The sequence below is a fragment of the Sceloporus occidentalis genome, unplaced genomic scaffold (genome assembly GCF_023333645.1).
Source record: "Sceloporus occidentalis isolate IW3139 unplaced genomic scaffold, rSceOcc1.0.p SCAF_2, whole genome shotgun sequence".
NCBI lineage: Eukaryota > Metazoa > Chordata > Lepidosauria > Squamata > Phrynosomatidae > Sceloporus > Sceloporus occidentalis.
The window spans coordinates 261,249,754-261,269,011 of record NW_028316982.1 but is presented as its reverse complement, the minus strand read 5'-3'; the positions used below and the strand labels follow the sequence as shown (position 1 = coordinate 261,269,011).

The window sequence follows — 19,258 nt, the reverse complement described above, 5'->3', positions numbered from 1 at the left end:
CCTGGGGCCCACCTGGGACCCACTTGCCTTGCCCCTCTCCTTGAAAACCCAAGCCACTTCCTCCTGCCTCTCTCTCTCTCTCTCTCTCTCTCTCTCTCTCTCTCTCGGTTCTGTCGCTACACAGAACCCCCCCCTCTACTAGTCTCTTCCCACTCCAGTTAGTTTGCAATTCACAAGGGGAATGTGGCAGTGGGGACCCCCCAGGTCTGAGTCCATGCAGCCTCAGTTCTGAAAAACCGTGAAATGGGCACAAAGAAAGAGCCTCCAGCCCTGTGATCCCCAAAGGATCCATCTGGAGCTCAGCACTTGAGGTTGGCATAAGAAACCACCACCTCAGGACCCTTTTGTATCTGGGCTCAACCATAAATGGTAGAAGGTGGGATTTGGTGTATCTTCTCTTCTATATATACTGTGTGTGTGTATGTGTCTGTGTCTGTATATGCCAAGGACTGAACCTGAGACCTTAAGAATTTAATACAAGTGGCCTGCTACCAAGCTCCCTCTCATTTTTAAAATATATACGCCAGAGGTAGGCAACCTGCGGCCCGCGGGCCGAATGCGGCCCGGCAAGGCCTTGGGACCGGCCCCAGCCCGGTCCTGCCGCCAATTGCCACCAGGGCCTTTGGTGTCTCACACGAGGGGCATGGTGGGGCAACTGTCTATAGAAGCCTCAGAAACATGCATTTATCTTAACATTTTTTTAAAAATCAGCAAATTTTTTCGCATGTCCTCCATTTTTTATTTAAAAAGTGCCCTCCATTTGAAAATTTTGTCCTACATTTGTCCCGGCTTATTTATTTAATTAATTTTTTAAAAATTATTTAATTATTTATTTTTTGGCTTCGGCCCCCCAGTTGTCTGAGGGACAGCAACCCGGCCCCCATCTCAAAAGGGTTGCCTACCACTGATATACGCTGATAGATGACAGATAGATAGATAGTTAATAATAATAATAATAATAATAATAATAATAATAATAATAATAATAATAGGTTTTATTTATATACCGCCCAATCACTGGGAATCCGAGCGGTTTATAATAGAGGGGATAACAGACAGTTCCCTGCCCACAGGCTTACAATCTAAAAGACATGACACAAAAGGAGAAGGGAATGGTGAGGGGGGAGGGAGGGAATCAGGTCCAGCATTCTTCTCTCCCTCTGAGGCCTGGACCAAGGCAGATGGACCGGAGGGAGGGCTCTTCTTCTTCAGGCTAGCCCCTGATGGAACTGGATAGATAGATAGATAGATAGATAGATAGATAGATAGATAGATAGATAGATAGGTATACATACACATACGTGTGTGTGCGCGCGCGCGTGCGTGCATTAAAAATAAGAGGGAACTGTGGCTTGGTAGCAAGTAACCTGTTAAATTCTTTAAAAAGGTCTGAAGTTATACACACACAGTCACATTATATACACACACAAACATATGTATATATATTTAAAAAACGAGAGGGAAAATGTGGTTTGGTAGCAGACCAAGCTGAGTCCTTGGCATCTCTAGTTGAAAGGATCCCTCAGTTGATAATAACATATGTTTTTGGCCTAAGATCTCAGAGAGCTGCTGCCAGTCAGAACAAACAACACAAAAATAAGATGTCTGGTGTAAGCCACCTTTCTTTGCCCCTGAGCAAATGGACATCAGTAACTGAGAAAAAATACTTTTTGAAAGACAACACCCACTAGTATCCATCTGCCCAATGAAGCAACACACTGTAAAGCGAAACATTTCCTCCCTTACTTTGTGAACGTTTCATTGGCAACTGAATGCAACAACACTTAGCATGGAGTTCCTTGAGCACGCCAGCCTGTTTTGCAGCCATGGCTTCCATCATCCTCGCATCAGCTCCATAAGGTGGATTGATATCATTATTCCTCATCTGTAGGTGGGTGCTAAGAGACAAAAGCTTCATATGGCTGTCTACTGAGCAGACACTGCAGTGAAATTTGAACTGGAGACGCAGCAGCTTGAAGTGTCAGCTGCTACATAACACACACTAATAAATCTTTTCTCTTTTTTGAGCAAAAAGACTTGTATTTACACACAAAGTGCCCAGAAAAGACATTAGGCCTTTGAAACAAACAGAGCTGTGAAGACCCAGCAACTCAGGGCCCTCCCAAGACATTTTGCTGACTGAAGCAAAGGCTAAGATGGTCCTCTCCAAATTCCACAACTTTCTGGAGTGCCTGTCGAATAGGAGCAATGGGAGGGCATCCAAGATCACCAGGGCAGGCAAGGAAAATAGGCAACATTGCCTACTTTCTGATAGGATTTTCAGTGGAATGGGGGGGGGGGGGGGTCATCTGCATTTGAAACACAGCCTGATCCTCCCAAAAAGAAAAACAAAACAAAAATGGAAATGGTTGGGGTATCAAAAGGAACTGTCACAGTTCTGTGTTCTGACTACTAGGATCTGCCACCAGAAGCAGATGCCTCTCTGTGCCTTATCGGCAAAGTCAACCCTGCAACAATTTTAATTTCAGAAATGATACGCATCAGGTAGAAAGCTTCTTGATCCTCATTCAGCTCGAGGGGGAAGATGGACGTGGTTGAATCTGCTTAGTGTGCATGCACTGGGAAAGGGGTGGGGGTGGGCCTAACATAAACCTTCTCCTTCCCAGCTTTATTCTAATTTGTTGTCAAATCTGGTTTACCTCTGGGGTGACTGAAGATGATGAATCAGATCAAAGGGGTCAGAAGGGAATCACATAATGCATCTGGCCCATTCTCTCATCAAAACAGCAGGATTATACCCTTACGAACCTCCTTGAACTCAGATCAAGCCATAATGTTCACGACAGGAGAGACTAGAGACTGTTAACTGAAGCTCATGGTTGTTGTGTGCCTTCAAGTCATTTCTAACCTATAGCAAACCCATCATGGGGTTTTCATGGCAAGATTTACTTTATTTTATTTATTGATATTTAATAATATCCCATTTCCCTCAAAAAAATTTGACACAAAGCAGCTTACAAATGAAATGATTTATTGAGATGGGGGTTTGCCTTTGCTTTCCTCCTACAGGTTATATAAATCCCTTCCTGAAACAGCTTCAACTGGCTATTGGTCTGTTTCCAGGCAGAATTCAAAATGCTGGTTATGATGTATAAAACCATATACACCTTAGGTCCTGACTATCCTAAATCCTATCAGATTAGCCTGCCTGAGTCTTACAGTCTTTGGGAGCAGACTTTCCCATGATCTCACCATACTCCAAAGCTCATTTAGGAGAAAGCCTTCTTGGTGGCTGGTCCTGGGCTATGGCATTGGAAGCGCCTCCCAGGAGAAGCTCAGTTGACCCCTCTCTATTGTCTTTTCTCCATCACACAAAGACCTTTTCATTTGAACAGGCCTTCATCTTTCAGTTGATGGTAGCAGAAAGATATTTTAATGGTGTGTCTTGTATTTTTTTCCTTATTGTGCTTTGAATATGTTTTAACTGTTTTAATTGGATGGCCTGCTTATTTTGTTTGTTTGTTTATTTTTGTATTATATATCACTTCAGCTACATTTTGTTTTAACCTATACTGTAAGCCACCTTGGGAGAAAAATGAGATATAAATTAAGCAAATAAATGAAATTGGTACACCACAGAACCTTGCTCGCAAGGATGTTGCTATAGGGAAAGTCCAAAAATTAATAATGCTGTCTTCATTCTTTATTATCAAAACAATATTTGACTGTCTCCCCCAAAAGGCATCCAGAGGAACTGGCAGTCATCAAAATGGTAATATCAGAGTCAAGCAACCACACTCAACACACACAAAAAGAAACACAATGATGAAACCATGTCCTCTAGGATCAAAACAACAGCTCACATATTAAGGAAAATACAGAGAGGCTTCAGTCCATGAATCATCTTCTTCAGTCTTTGATTCCTAGAGGCTAGAAGGCCCTTGAACATTTAAGCTCTGTCCTTGTGCCAGTTCTCTCTTCCTCTTTCACCCCTCTCCCCCCAACTCAGCTAGAAGGAAAATACTGTCCAAGTCTGTCATTGCATTTGACCATAGGCCATCGTATAAGAAGGAAAATATTGATGAACTAACTTCCTATGATTTCGTAAGCCCCTGCTTAGTTTCTAGGTGGACACAGACACACACACAGTTGCAAAACAGGGAATTCTATGAAACTAGAGGTCAGCTTCCAATTCACCTTCTGATGCACTGCATGTTGAAGGTCATTGATCTTACCGATAGGAAGATGGTCAAGACTAAGAGGGGGAGGAGAGCCAGTGTGGTGTATCGGTTTGAGCAATTAGCTATGACTTTGGAGATCAAAGATTGAATTTCTGCTCAGCCATTGGGTGACCTTAGATAAGTCATACTCTCTCAGCCTCAGAGGAAGGCAAACCCCATCTCAACAAATCCTGCCAGGAAAAGCTAATCAGCGCCACTGATTTCATTCTGGAAACAGCCTCCAACTCTGCTAAACTAGGTGCACTGTGGATTGAGAATAGGTTTTGCTATGAGTCTTCTGGGGCATTCCTGACACTTTTGCAGGAATTTTCACAAATAGTCCTTTTGCGGTTCAGAAAGCATTGTGAGGCTTTTATCCATCAGTTCAACTGACTCGAAATAACACAATGCCACCCTGAACTTACTGAAATTTAACTGATTTTGGAAGCTAATCAAGGTAATCATAGAATCATAGAATCATAGAATTTGGAATCATGGATTGGAACACCAGGAAACTTTTAGGGATCAGAAAGGATTTGACTTAGAAACCTGGAGAGCTACTGCCAGTCAGTGCTGAAAATATTGTGATAGACCAATGAAGGATCTGACACAAGATAAAACAGCTTCCTATTTTCCTAAATCACCCCATCCGAAGGCAGTTGTCATTGATGGCCATTCCTTTTGTGCAACAATTATATAAGAGTCGGTAGCTGAATTTTCTTATTTTCCTGTTCCTCACTGTTGCTCTTTACCTTTACATCATTTCACTTCAATTGTAAGCTGTCATGACAGTGGGCCATCTATCCTACTTACAGCAACATGTTTGGAATGACTGGTTACTGGTTTATAAATACTGTTTTTTCAAATACTGCATGGAATTGTTGTTACAGTAATACGATTGCTTTTTAGTCCATGCAGTAAACCACCTTCGCCCCCAACAAAGAGAAAAGTGGGCTATAAATAAATAACTATATTATAATAAATTATAAGATGGATGCAAATATAACTATAATGTTATTTATTCATTACATTTGTTTATTTTTTTAAAATAAAAACCACAATAAAAAAATTCATTAATCATTGTTGTAAAAAAAACCTCCAAAACCTGAAATAATAAAACAGCCAAACTTTTCAAAGCCTAAATATAAACAAAGTTCACTCAAGACTTTCTCAAAAAATTAAAGAAATTGAACTTTCCTTTTCACTTTATATCTGTTCAGTTGCCAAGTACCAATATCATGCTCCAAGCATCAGTATCCAAGTGTAAAGATATACCATTGAACAGCTAACTCAGGATCATCTATGCAGTTGTGAAAGCTAAACAGTGAAGAAAGCTGGTAGGAAAACAATCAATTCATCTGAGATATGGTGCTGGAGGAGGGACAGTGTGGTGCAGTGGTTTGAGCATTGGGCTAGGACTCTGGAGAACAGGGTTTAAATTCCTGCTTAGCCATTGAAAGCCACTGGGTGATCTTAGAATCATAGGCGGGATACAAACCGCCGCTTTGCGGCGGTCTGCCGCCGCCACCGTTTGCTCCGTGCGGGAGCTGCAGCAGTCAAACCGCGCGGCTCCCACGCGGAGCAAAAAAGAAGCTCCATTTCGGAGCTTCTTCTTGCGGCGCCTCTATGACGTCGCGAGGCGCCTGGCGCGGACTCGCGACGTCATAGGCGCCGTGACACGTCTGGACGCTATGCGTCCAGTACGTAAAGATGGCGGCGCCCATGTAGAAGGGGCGCCGCCATCTTGTACGTATAGGATACGTACTAGGGTTAGGGGGGTGCGGAAGCACCGCCCCTTCCTAACCCTAGTACGTATCCTATACGTACTAAATGGCGGTATGTATCCCGCCATAGAATCGTAGTACTGGAAGAAACCAGAAGGCCATCAGTCCAACCCCCTGCCATGCCAGAAGATGTAAAGCACTCCCAACAGATGGCCATCCAGCCTCTGTTAAAAACCTCCAAATAAGTACACTCCACCACATTCAAAGGCAACATATTCCACTGTTGAACACGTCTTACTGTCAGGAGGTTCTTCTTAATATTTAGGTGGAATCTCTTTTCCCATTGCTACATGCCCTCTTGCCTCTTGGACAAGTTACACTCTCTCAGCCTCAGAGGAAAGCACAGGCAGCCTCCTAGGATTTGCCTTAGGATCACCGAATGTCATAAACAACTTGAAGACATACAACAACAAGCTGGAGGAGAATTCTATGGATACTATGGATTTTTAAAAAGAGAAATACATGGGTCATAGCACAAATCAAGCCTGAATTCTCTCACTAGAATCCAAAACAACTAAAGTGAGCCTATCATACTTTGGACATATCGCAAGATGCTATCACTCATTAGAAAAGATGATCATGCTTGGTGAAGTGGAAGGCAGTAAGAAGAGAGGAGGGCTGAAACACAGGTGGATAAAATCAATCAAGGAAGATACAGAGTGTGTGTAGAAGACTTGAGTAGGATTGTGGAGGACAAGGTTTCTTGGAGCTTTTTCATTTATAAAGTCACCATAAGTCAAAGCTGACTTTATGTTAATTAACAACAACAACAGTCCAAGCAATGGAATGTGTATGTGTCTGAGAAAGAGAGAGAGAGAAAATCAGGAAGGAGGCATTACACAATCTTGTTGTTGCTTCTCAAAAGAGATAGAGAGAGAATCAGGACACCCAAAGGAAGTGTGCCCATCCTTTAAAGCCTCCTTCCTCCATTTCTGCCAATGTCAAACCATCAAATTTGCACAGTGGACTACCTTTGTGGGTGTTTCTGTTTCAAACAGGTTGCACTGGTGGGGGCTTAGTTCTCTTCCCCAGGACTCTCAAGGGATGAAACATGGATTTCCCAAAATACCATCAGGTAGAAGAGGGGAATAAACCCAGAATGGGTGAGAAAACCTCTGGATTTGGGGGGGGGGGGGGGTTTAATTACATATATACGTGTGTGTGTGTGTGTGTGTGTGTGTGTGTGTGATATTGAAAAAGTGAGTTGTCACTCCTAGAGGCTTCATGGGGAGTTACTTTATCCTGGTTTGCCAGAGAGTTGAAGGTCAAGGGCCATAAAATAGTCTTGGAGACAACATGCAATACAATATATTTTACACACCCTTATTGAAAAAGAACATCACCAGGGCTTACTCATAGGTGAAACAGTTGGAGCTTAGGAAAGTTAGTTTGTGGGACTCAAATCCAGTGGCCAGTGGCATCACGAGGGGGGTGCAGGGTATGCGGACCACACCAGGTGACACTCTATTGGGGGGAGGTGACACCACTGCTCCTCAGACATCTGCATTTTGGCAGAAATTAGCTAAGGCATTCACCAGTATCTCTTTAAAATACTGAAGAGATGGTGTGAGTGGGGTCAGGCTCAGTGGGAGGAGAAAGTAAAGGCCCCAGGGTATTTTTTTTTTGAAGTATTAAAATTTCAAATTTTAATATTTCAATTTTTTAAAAAATATATTTTTTAAAAAACTATTATTTAAAAACATCACATTTTACCAAATTTTCACTTTGACCACATGAAATTATGTTTAAGTAAACACATTTATTCTGTGTGTATGATATTGTAATTTAAAGGTATAAATGTTATTTTGCTAGTTGTTTATGTCACAGTTATTACCATTACATTCAGTGATGTACGGAAATTACAATTTACAGTCGTCCCTTCCCTTACGCGGGAGATCCATTCCAGAGGCCCCCCCCCCCCCGCATAAGGGAAGAATCGCGAATGCTTGTGCCCCTTTGAAAATAATGGGGCATGTGCACACGGCATGGCGTGGTGCACTAGTGCAGGCGCGTGCACCTTTCACTAGATTGTCTCGCAGCTTCAGCGTATGCTGAAAACTGCAGAAGTGAAGTCCGGGTATGGCATTATTAAGAATTCTGTATGGTGTGGTATGGGAAAAGATCAATGGAGGAGTGACACCCTAGTGATGCCACTGCCACTGGCCTTCCAATTTACTTCTGAAAACAGGTCATCAACAAATGGGAAAGAGGGCAATAGAAAGATTACCCCAAAGCAGAAGGAACTACAGAACTTGTTTGGAGAAATCCTTGGTCAATAGCAGAAGAAAACATTCCCATGAGTATCTCTTGTTTCCATTTGGCCAGATAAAGGGTGGTCTGGGAAGTATAAAGGATCAGGCCTATAGAACATCCTTGGGACTCCATCTGGACCCCAGGGCTCACCCTGATTTAAATCTACTAAAATCCATAGAGTACAAGTACCTAATGTCTAAATGAAGGCTCATTTCTTTGTGGTCTTTTTAAAGCACGACCACTTCCAAATAAGAGCCACTACACAATGACATTGTAGAAGAGAGAATAGATGAAGCTGTTTTTCACCAGTTTTGAGAGAGATAGCTATATTAGACTATTTGAGTAAAAGAGAAAGAAGAAAGCTCGTGACACCTTATTTCATCCAAAGCTTCAGTCAACTCCAAGGACCAGAATCCTTTTATACCAGAGTCCATTAGGCTTAGGCTGAAATAAACTGGTTATTCTTAAATGTGCCAGAAAATGCCTTTCTTCTCTTTCATGATAAATCAGAAACAGCTAGTCCATCCTGCTTGGTATTTCCTTCAGTAGAAGTGGGGAATCTGAGGACCTCCAGAAAGGAGAAGATTACAGCTCCCATCATGCCAAACATTGGTCATACTTTCTGAGGCTGGTGGGAGTTGCAATTAGAAACATCTGGAGGATACTGCACTGAAGAAGCCTGAATAAAATGATTGAGACATTTACTAAGATAATGTCATCCCATTGGTCCATCCAGCTCACTAGCTTACATATAACCCTTAAATTTCCCCAAGGAATTAGACAAAAACAGCAGTGGACTTTCAGCTACTTTGAGTGATATATATCGGAGGGAGGAGAGCTGTATAGTTCATAGCAGGATTCCCTAGAGCAAGCTCATTCTTGTTGTACACCAACTGGCAGCATCTCTCCAGGGTTTCAGAAAGGAATTTCTACATATAGGTGGCAGTGATTCAGCCAAGGGACCTTTGAATGCCACACATGTACTCTGCCACTGAATCACAACCCTTCCCTTGACATCCTTTGAATGTCCAAAGAATTTCATGGACATTATCTCCATATGACACTCCTTCCTCATACTGCCTATTTAAACACATACTCCACACTCCTATTCTAAGCTTGAGTTTCCTGGTCAAAAAGACCTTTATGACCACCTTTATGACCATTCTTGGGGCCTTACAATTAAATCAACTATTACATTTACACCTAAAACAAAAACATCATCATTATCATCACAGTTTTATATATCATGCTCTATGTTCAGAGAGCACATTATGTTCATCATCTTCACACTCTAAATATTTTTACTGAGCCATTCTAGATGGAAACAGCTTTCTGTGGGTGGTTCATTTCATAATAGAATCATACAGTTGGAAGAGACCACAAGGGCCATCCAGTCTAACCCCCTGCCATGCAGAAACTCACAATCAATGAACCCTTAACAGACAGCCATCCAGCCTCTGTTCAAAAACCTCCAAAGAAGGAGACTCCATCACTCTCCAAGGGAGTGTGTTCTACTGTCAAACAGCTCTCACTGTCAGGAACTTCCTCCTAAGGTTAAGGTGGAATCTTTTTTTCTGTAGTTTGCATTCATTGCTCCGGGTCCTATTCTGTAGATCAGCAAAAGACAAGCTTGCTCCATCCTCAATTTGACTTAAACAGGGCTATCATACCACCTCTTAATCATCTCTTCTCCAGGCTAAACATACCCAGTTCCTTAAGTGTCTTCTCATAGGGCATGATTTCCAGATCATTTTGGTCGCCCACCTCTGGAGACACTCCAGCTTCTCATCATGCTTTTTGAATTGTGGTGCCCAGAACTGGACACAGTATTCCAGGTGAGGCCTGACCAAAGCAGAATAGAGTGGCACCATTATTGCCCTTGATTTCATAAAACTATCACAAAACAGATCAGCATTTGAATGCAACCTTCACAATAAGCCGCTGCCACCCCTTCTTGAAAAATAAAATTGTTCAAAAATCAGAAGGGAAGCCGCACCAAGATCTGAAAGAGCCCTGAAAGGGAGTTCAGCCTTACCATCAGCTCCTGAATGCAAATTGTAGGGAAGTGGATGGAGGCAGGAGGGTGAGAAAAGAAGTCTTGATTGAGAACCTCTAAGGAGTATGGAGAAGCAAAAGAGAGACTCTGAAGGTATTTTTAACGAGGAGGATTTGTGTTCTCTGAAGATGCCAGCCACAGATGCCAGAGAAACGTCAGGAATAAACTCTTCTAGAACACGGCCACATAGCCCAAAAAATCCACAAAAAACTCTGGATGCTGTGAATGCCTTCGCCTTCACAAAGGAGAGACGTGCATCCCTGCTCCATGCAGCGTTCCCACTAATCCACCTGTACCACTTTCACGTGGCAGAGACAGAAACGCTGTCCACATCTTCCCACTGCAAACAGGTCTCTGCAAACAACATCAGGAGCTTTGTGCCTGTTCATACTCCTGCTAGGGTTGCTCTTGTGTTGCATGCCTACGCTATGCTCAGGAGTATACAGATGCTGCTGTAAACTGCCCAACCCTGTGAATTCTGACTAGAAACAGCCACCAAGCAGGTTTCTCTTCTAGCCTTCCCTGGGCATCCCTGATATTCCCATGGTGCTCTCTCTTCCAGCACTGGAGAAGCCTGAACCTGGATGGTTTCCAAAATCAAATTAGAATGGGGTATGTTCAAGGCGGACTTGGGGTATTAAGCTAAGATGATATGTCACATTGCCCCACATGTGCTCTCTGAACTGTTGTACCATGTGCTGGAATGCCAGCTTTCTGTAAGAAGCATCCCAACCACAGCATAATGTCCAAACCTTGACCATACGCTCACCAGATCCCCCCTCCTCACCTTATCAATACATCTCTGGTGGTCTCCTAAGCAAGAACTTACCAGACCCAGTCCTGCTTAGCTGCCAAACAGGATCCGATGACCATTGCTTTGTCCTCCTTGCAACTGGAAGTGACTGGAGCTGTTGCTGGGAAGCTTTGCCAGCCAACAACAACAACAACAAGGTGGCCACCAGCACTCTCTTGGCACAAGCGATTACCATTCCCATCTTTTTTCCCCTAAGAGCAGAGCAAGCCTCCTTTTAAGTAAAAGCTGATCTGGCTTTTAAAAGCCAGTGGGGGCTTTGCCTGCATCCATCCACCCCCTCGGCTTCCTCCCAGCCACCATGCATTTGCAGAGAGAGAGAGAGAGAGAGAGAGAGAGAGGATTAAGCTAGAGATATAGAGAGCCCATCCATTTTAGAGAATTAACAGAGTTTTAGAGCAGTAGTGGCGGCAGCTTGGTGGCATTATTGTTATTTATTCTGATAAAAATCTTTGATTTCTCTCCCACCTAAAATCCACACCTTCTCTCCCCCCCCCCCCAACACTTACTGTTTTATTTGCTAGAAATAAGGGGGGGGGGGGTTGACCCACATCTTTCTCCCTGAAATCCTTGACTCACCCAAGTGACCTGAAGAACCCAGAGTGGATCTGGTCTGGAGACCTAAGAGGTCTCTGCAGTTCAAACGTGGGAGCCAGAAACACACCCATCTCCTCAAGGTGACTTTCTCCAAACTTGCAAAGGATGAAATTTTGGTTGGTTTTTTTCCATGGGAAGGGTAGAAAGAAGGTGGCTCTGGCATCCAACACATACACACAAAGCACACACACACATTTGATCATATGCATCTTTGTCAGGGTGAGTAAATGCCACCACTGCAAAGGAGGGAAAGACACTCCAGTATTGTAGGACTATTCCAGAAAAATGCAGGACCTTGCCTTGAAAACCCTCAGGATAGAGAGAGACCCATGCTTCTTGGTCATGCTCAAAATGTAGGACATCCCCAAATAAGAGCTTAAAAATACAAATGTTAACTATACATGCGTCTTAAAATGGGGGACCTTTTGGAATTCCTCCTGGACAGGAGGCTGAAAGGGAGGACACGTCCGGGAAAAGGACACCTGGTCCTTCTCCCTGATCTTTGAACACCCCCCCCCCCCGTTCTCCATCGCCAATTGCAGGCGACATTGTGTGCCCTCCCTCCCTAAAGCGCTTACCTGTGACTGGCTGGGAAGGTGGAGGAAGAAGGGGGATCTTCTCTTTCACCTGCCCCTCGAGAAGGATCCGATCCTTGAGCCAGATTGTGGTCCCCAGGCACCCTCCGCCCTTGGATGCTTCTTCACATCTTTGCAACCTGGCTCCCTGGTCCTGCAGCAGATGCAAAGCCAGGCTGCAAGCAGGCAAGCCAGCCTCTCGCCCCGATGCGCCTCTCTGTGTGCATCTAGTTCTCTCTCTCTGTGGATGGATGGCTGTGTGGTTGTGTCTCCTGCTGGTGGCTTCTGATGGAGAAGAAGAGCCTGGGACACCAGAAGAACGTGGCACAGCGCCCCCTCGCGGCCACACGGAACCTCGCTCTTCCTTTTCGCTTCTCCGGCTGAATCCACACTGGAGACCAGACCTGCACAACTTGGCACCAAAATTATAATAGGCTCAATTTCTTTGTGGCCAAAGATAGGTTTGGATTAAATACTAATTAATTAATAATATTAAATTAATAATAATTCATAATATTAATTATATTTAATTAATATTAATTAATATTGTTAGAATTAAATAATAATAATAATAATAATAATAATAGATTTTATTTATATGCTGCCTGTCTCAGAGGATCGAGGTGGCTTACAATCTCCATAAAAATACAGTCTATTGTCCCCATCCCTACTAACCCATAATAAAATAATATTAAAAACAATTAAAACAATTAGATTAATCAAAAAGGATCAAGTCAGCTAGCAACAGAGGGATGGGCTGTTTTGTGTATTCTCAGTGATAGTCCATACCTTGGGCGACCAGGTGGTTACTCAGGAAAGGCCTGTTGGACGAGATCCGTCTTGACAGCCTTTTTGAAGCTGTCAAGGTTAATAATGGCAGGTTACAAACCGCCATAAAGTATGCGCTCCACGCGTACTAGGGTTAGGAAGGGCTGTATTAGGGTTAGGAAGGTTCTTACCTTCCTCACGGCCCTTCCTCCCAGTACGCGCGGAGCGCGTCATAAATGGCGGCGCCCATCCACATGGGTGCTGCCATTTTGACGTCTTGGACGCTGTGCGTCCAGACGTGTCGCGGCGGAAGTGACGCCGCGAGGGCATGCTGCGCCCCTCACGGCGCTACCTCCGCGTTTCGAAAAGGAGTGCCATTTCGGCACTCCTTTTTCACTGCGCGGGGAAGCCTCACGGTCTGGCCGCTGGGGCTTCCCTACACAGCGAATGGCGGCGGCGGCGGCGGGGGGAAAACGGCCCCTTGAGGACCGTTTGTAACCCGCCAATATTCCAGATCTCCTCCGACAGGCCATTTCATAGTTTGGGAGCGACACATGAGAAGGCCCTCTGGGTAATTGCAATCAACCTGGTTTTTATTGGCTGAAGAAGGTTTTTCCAGAGGACCTAAGTGTGTGGGGCGGATGGTATGGAACAGGGGTAGGCAACCTTTTTGAGCCGGGGGCCGGGTTGCTGTCCCTCAGACAACTGGGGGCCTGAAGCCAAAAAATAAATAATTAAATAATTTAAAAAATTAAATATATAAATAAACCAGGACAAATGCAGGACAACATTTTCAAATGGAGGACACTTTTTTTAAAAAAAAAAATAGAGGACACACGAAAAAATTTGCTGATTTTAAAAAAAATGTTAATATAAATGCATGTTTCTGAGGCTTCTATAGACAATTGCTCCCCAAAGGCCCCAGTGGCAATCGGCGGCAGGACCAAGCTGGGGCCGGTCCCAAGGCCTCACTGGGCCGGATCCGGCCCACGGGCCGTAGGTTGCCTACCCCTGGTATGGAAGAAGGTGATCCCGCAAATTGGTTGGACCCAAGCCATGTAGGGCTTTAAAGGTCACAACCAACACCTTGTACTGTGCCCAGAACCTAATAGGCAGCCAGTGAAGAGATTTTAAAATAGGGGTAATGTGGTCATCTCTAGCTGTCCCAGTGACCACTCTGGCTGGCATATTTTGGACTAATTGAAGTTTCCAGACTAGGCACAAGGGTAGCCCCATGTAGAGCGCATTACAGAAATCGAGTCTTGAGGTGCATGTACTACAGTTTCTAGGTCCCTCTGCTCCAGGAAAGGATGCAGCTGGCATATCAGCCGAATAATATTAATTCCATAGTTTTTCATGCTATGTGGCCATGTTCTAGACGATTTTCTTCCTGACGTTTCACCAGCATCTGTGGCTGGCATCTTCAGAGAAAGCCTTCAACTTCACAATATTAATTCCATTCTCCTCCTCCTCTGCTTGGCCCTCCTCTCAAGAGAAAGCCGAGCAATGGAGGGGCCTTCAGGGGCAAACGTTCCTCCTTCCTCCTCTTCCCCCACATGACCCTTTCCTCAGGAGGAGGCTGAGCAACAGAGGAGCCTTGAAGTCATTTCATGTCTTCACAGGCCACCCAAAATCCTTTGGCGGGTCGCATGCAGCCCCTGGGCTGTATGTTGTGCAGGCCTGCTGTAAACCATTCCAGCACTGTGATGCCATTTTAAGGATGCATCCCCACTGAAAAAAAGAAGGCAACTTGACACCACTACAGCATGCACATGACAGCCAGTGTGGTATAGTGATTTAAGGGTTGGACTATGACTCTAGACTGAGACCAGGGTTCAAATCCCATCTTAGCCATGTAAACCCACTAGGGAGTTTATCACACAGGGGCTGATTTCGACATTAAAGAGAGATACCAGTACATTTAAAGCATCCCACAAAGGAAGCAGAAATGGTGAGTAATTGCACAAATGATTATCACACACAATTGCACAAATGAAGTAATATTGGAAATGCATTGGCACTGAAATCTCGAAAGTAAAAAGATGCACATGAATGCTTCTTTGTCACCACTTTAATGGCCGGTTTTGTACGACGTCGTGTGAAATTGTTACGCGTAATTACATGATTTTTCCAAGATATTCACGGGATAAACTCCCGATCTCCTTTATCACAACTCCTAGGTGATAAATGGCAAATGACATTTGTTTGGGGGGGTGCTTTGATTGTGAGTTCCTGCATGGCAGGGGATTGGACAGGCAAGCCCTTGGGGTCTCTTCCAACTCTATGAGTCTATGATTCTATGACACTCTCTCAGCTTCAGAGGATGGCAATGGCACAACCCCTCTGAAGAAAGTCTGTAGAGAGTTTCTGTAGCACCTTTGAGACTAACTGAAAGAAAGAAATTGGCATTATGAGCTTTCGTAGATTTCATAAATGCATCTGAGGAAGTAGACTACAAAAGCTCCTGCTGTCAATTTCTTTCTTTCAGTCAATCTCAAACGTGCTACAAGATCTCTGTACCTACTGATTCCACAGACTAACACTGCTGAATCTTTGAATTCTACCCCTCTGAAGAAAAATTACCCAAAAAAACTTGTGATCAGTTTACCTTAGGTTAGGTTTACCATTTGTACCAGAAAATCAGGAAAATCCCAGATGGAAGGGTTTGAAAAATGTCCCCACCACATAATTATTATTATTATTATTATTATTATTATTATTATTATTGTTATTAACCTTTATTTATAAAGCGCTGTAAATTTACACAGCACTGTACATACAATCTTTTTAAGTAGACGGTTCCCTGCCCTCAGGCTTACAATCTAAAAAGACATGACACAAAAGGAGAAGGGAGTGGTGGTGGGGAATGGGATGAGGTCCAGCAGTCTTCTCTACCTCCGAGGCCTGGACCAAGGAAGATGGACTGGAGGGAGGACTTGGCTTCTTAATGGATGGTTAATCTTCTTGCAGGCAGGCCTGGTGGAGCTAGCCTGCCTCTCTCTCTCTCCCTCAAGATGGAGGATAAAGGGAGGTCTCTTCTTCTTCCAGGCAGGCCTGGTGGAGCTAGCCTGACTCTCTCTCTCTCAAGATGGTGGATGAAGGTCTTCTTCCATGGACCAGAAATCCCAGAATGTAAATTGGTTTGCAATATATAAATAGACAACAACTGAAATACAGTGGGCCTTTGGTATATGCATTAGGGTTTGGTTCCAGGACGCCCATGGATATCAAAATCCATGGATGCTCAAGTCCCACTATGTAGACATGCATAGTCAAATGGTATCCCTTCTATTAAATAGCAAAACCAAGGTTTGCTTTTTGGAATTTTTGGAGTATTTTGAAGCCAGGGATGTTTAGATTTATGGATATGCAGGGTGGGGGCTGACTGAATGCAATTTTAAATATCAAAATGGGGGGGGGGGGAGAGGCAAGGTGGGTGTGTTGATAAGTTGTCCCAATCCTGTCTTGCATATTTTGTCTTGGTTTTGTGGAAGAGAATCATGGCAACCCTACCTTAGGGTCACCATACGTCAGAAATGACTTAAAGGCAGACAGCAATGACAACAAGAAACAGTATCAACATACATTTCTACACTGTTGAAATGAGGCACTTTGACACCACTACAGGATAAGTGCTGTGGCTCCATCCTATGGGATCCTGGAGTCTGCCAAAGCATGCTGGTGCTCCACTACCATGTGCGCTTGCCCACTTCAGACCAAGTAAACAGTCACCACCTCCAGAATCTCTTACTGAGCAGCAAAACAGAGAGAAAAGGAGAAAGCAGGATATAAACCTGTTGTGGTTTCCAACTTATGGTGAGTTTAAGGTGAGCCTATCATAGGGTTTTCTTGGCAAATTATTTCATGGAGGTGGGGGATGGTGGCATTGCCATCCTCTGAAGCTGAGAGAGTGTGACTTGCCCAAGGTCACCCAGTGGGTTTACATGGCCAAGCAAGTATTCAAACTCTGGTCTACAGAGTAATAGTCCAACACTCAAACCACTACACCACACTGGCTCAGGATTAAATCCCAGGATTCTGTAGGATGGTGTTTTGGAAGTTAAAGTGGTGTCAAACTGCATCATTGCCACAGTGGAGATGCACCCTAAGTGTCATTGCTCCATTCTTTGGAATCTTGGGATTTGTACTTTTCGGTAGGACTTTGCCTTCTTTGCTGACACAGAGAAGTGGACTAGAACCCTCCAGTAGAGAAAGTCTTCCCTAAACTACAAATCTCAGGATTTTATAGGGTGATGCCATAGACATTAAAGTGGCCTCATACTACTATAACTTTGTGGTATGGATACACCTTTGTCATCCAGGTTGCCCCAGCATTGCTCTTGCTGAGCAATGCTGAAGTTGGTATTGTTGTTGCTGTGTGTCTTCAAGTCATTTCCAACTTATGATGACCCTATCATGGGATTTCTTGGCAAGATTTGTTCAGAGTCATAGTCCAACACTCAAACCACTATGTCATGCTGAAGGCAGGAAATTAATACACCATCTAGGCTGGAGGTGGGCACTTCCATCTGATCCAGGGACTATTTTTCTGTTCTTCCCCTCTGCACACAAAATGCAAAAAGGTGAGGCTTTAAACTGTCCCAAAGTTCACTGTCGGTTTGAACGAGTGATATGCATATACCTCATTTAACAACACCTGTGACAAAGAAGCTCCTTTAGCCAAATCTTTTTGCATCCCTCCTTTCCTTCTTCTTTGTTGTGTGTCTAGTTGGAATTATCATAGCAGCATCAGCATTGAGAAGAAGGGCAAAGGAGGACTGGGGAAACACAGACTTTCAGTGTGGGGTTGCCACAGTGTGTCTGAAGTAAATAATACAATAAAGATTGAACTGGGAAAGAGACGTAACCAATCCAACTGAACTTATGTATGCTTGCCCACATCAGGCCAAATAAACAGCAGTTGCCTCCAGAATCCCTTACTGAGAATGTATGAACAGTAAAACAGAGAGAAAGATATAAACCTGCACCATCAGCTCCCTCCAGTATGTTTAAACAATAACAACCCACAAATCTATTAAATTCCACCAGGGTTTGATTCCCTGCTTAGCCATTGAAGCCTACTTGGTGGTCTTGGGCAAGTCACATTTTCTCAGCCTCAGAGGAAAGCAAAGTCAAACCTCCTTTGAACAAGTCTTGTCTGCCCCCCAAAATGTGATAGGTTTGCCTGAGTGTCTCCATAAGTCAGAAATGAAAGCACAATCCAGAAATTTTGCCACCAGGATGAAAATCATAAGGAAAGTGGAGGCTGCTAAAGAAAAAAATCACCCCTGAGTGTATTTTGGAAGAAGTTTTCAAGTGCTCTCTAGAATATTCTGAATGTTTTTGTTTACTTCTGCAAGGCTTACCTGACCTGGTTGCTTCCTATCACATGTGCTCATTGTTAGTTTGGGATAAACAATCTTTGCTGAAACCTATTGAAATGCTCTTCTTTTCTGTAATGTGAAATGCTTTTTTTTCTTGTCCTGTTATTTCAGTCCCAATTTTTCTGTGAAAGAGGGAGTGCCCAGGAACACATCAGCTTCATTAGCTCCGTATCTGATGTTAAACACCACCTCCCTCCATTTAATTAAAAATAGTCTTTTCTGGCCATGCTTCAACATTCTTTTATAAGGCAGTGGTCCAAATGGGCTTCAAAAGCATCATTGGAGGGGTGCATGAGGCCAAAAGCTGTACTTTTTTGTCCACCCCCAGTAGCTAAAATCTTATGGATTACTCTCAACTACAGTAAATGAATCGATCAACTCCGCTGATTCAATGGCTCTAGTGAGAAGCAAGATTTGGGCCACAAATTGTTACCCCAAGGTCTGGCCCTCTTTGCCCCTTCTCTTTTCTGATATCAAGCTGATATCAAAAGAGATGTTTGAGACATGTAGCATAGAGGGCAACCCCTTTGCAGGAAACTAGGCATGAGATAAGAAGATCTGACTGGCTGAACATGAGGGAAACTTAAAACCACATAGTTCAATTAAGATGGGAATTGGCATGATCCCTTCATTGATAGGGGCGATGGTATGTGATAGACACATGAACAGAAACTCCCTTGGGAGGAGAGACTCCTTTGTCCAGATAGATTTGCACTGATTGTCAGGCCATTTCCATGTTCCCTTCTTATTCCTCTCTCCTGGAAGCTTCATTTTAATCCCAAAACCTGTCCTGGGATATGTTTTGCCCTATAAATATGCCTGCCCAGACACTGCCAATTTGATCTTGTT

The 19,258-nt window shown here is 43.7% G+C and overlaps 1 protein-coding gene across 4 annotated transcripts in view; it reads right to left on the bottom strand.

Annotated features, from left to right (window-relative positions):
- Positions 1–12,524, bottom strand: part of LOC149320071 (metabotropic glutamate receptor 5) — a 324,541-nt gene extending 312,017 nt beyond the window's left edge. For 2 of the 4 annotated variants that reach the window (XM_089512865.1, XM_089512869.1), the window contains exon 1: positions 12,261–12,524. The gene's annotated coding sequence lies outside the window, so the exon portion shown is untranslated. Of the gene's footprint in view, positions 1–10,253; positions 10,340–11,103; positions 11,132–12,260 lie in introns of those variants that run through there. The other 2 variants (XM_089512868.1, XM_089512867.1) reach the window with 2 other exon arrangements.
- Between the last annotated feature and the right edge of the window lie 6,734 nt (positions 12,525–19,258).